The sequence below is a fragment of the Belonocnema kinseyi genome, chromosome 9, assembly GCF_010883055.1.
Source record: "Belonocnema kinseyi isolate 2016_QV_RU_SX_M_011 chromosome 9, B_treatae_v1, whole genome shotgun sequence".
In the NCBI taxonomy this organism is placed as follows: Eukaryota; Metazoa; Arthropoda; class Insecta; order Hymenoptera; family Cynipidae; genus Belonocnema; species Belonocnema kinseyi.
Window position 1 is genome coordinate 1,382,761 of NC_046665.1, and position 905 is coordinate 1,383,665.

Below are 905 nucleotides of genomic sequence, written 5' to 3' on the forward strand. Positions count from 1 at the left end.
AACTTACCAAAGTTAAAGGATTTTCAAAATCCAAAAAACCAAACGAAAATGGACATTTGAAGCAAAAAAAGCTTGATATGGAAAAAAGTCAAGAGGAGAAAACGCTACTTTTTCAAGGCCCCATGATTATTTTATCACATTCTCATCCATAATGAGAAGAGTTTTATGCGAAAAATGACTTCCACGAATTTCATGAAATTTCGACGTTTTGAGGCTCCTTGAATCAGAAAAACAAGTTTTTACATCGGTATCTTTCTGTCTCTCTGGCGTCTACGTCGTCGTTGTTATTGATGTTGTGGTTGTCTGTATATCGTATAACTTTCGAAGGAATAGTCGGATTGGATTGTGCTTTGACACACAGATTTTTTATTTTAAGAATTGTATCTAAAAATTGTACTATTTTTATTTTTATAACAAATATTTTTCTTCAATTAAATTGTTGCAATAAAAGTGTTTCGAAGAGATTTTTATAAAAATATTTCAGGGAATAAAATTCGTATTTATAGGTCGACAAATGTTTGTTTTCTTTACCAAATTTGGCTTTCGTCTAAATTTTTCCAGTTGTTTTTACTATAGTACAATTTACGTTTGTATCTCGGGCGAAGAAATCCATTCTCTGATTTGAAAAATATTCTTTGTAAATCAATATTTTTCACAGAAAATTACAACTAGTGACCGTCAATTATAATTTTATAAACGTGAAAAAACCACATTTCAATTATTTCTATGAAAAACACAATCCCTAAGTAACAGAACGAAATCGGAAACAATATAAGAGTTAATTTATTCAGGAACAAGCCTTTTGAACAAAAATTACCTTGAGTGAAGCTTTAATATATATTTGTTAATTTTTACAAAAATCGGGCTTAGTTTATTACAAAAAAAAATAGTTGGGGGGGGGGGGG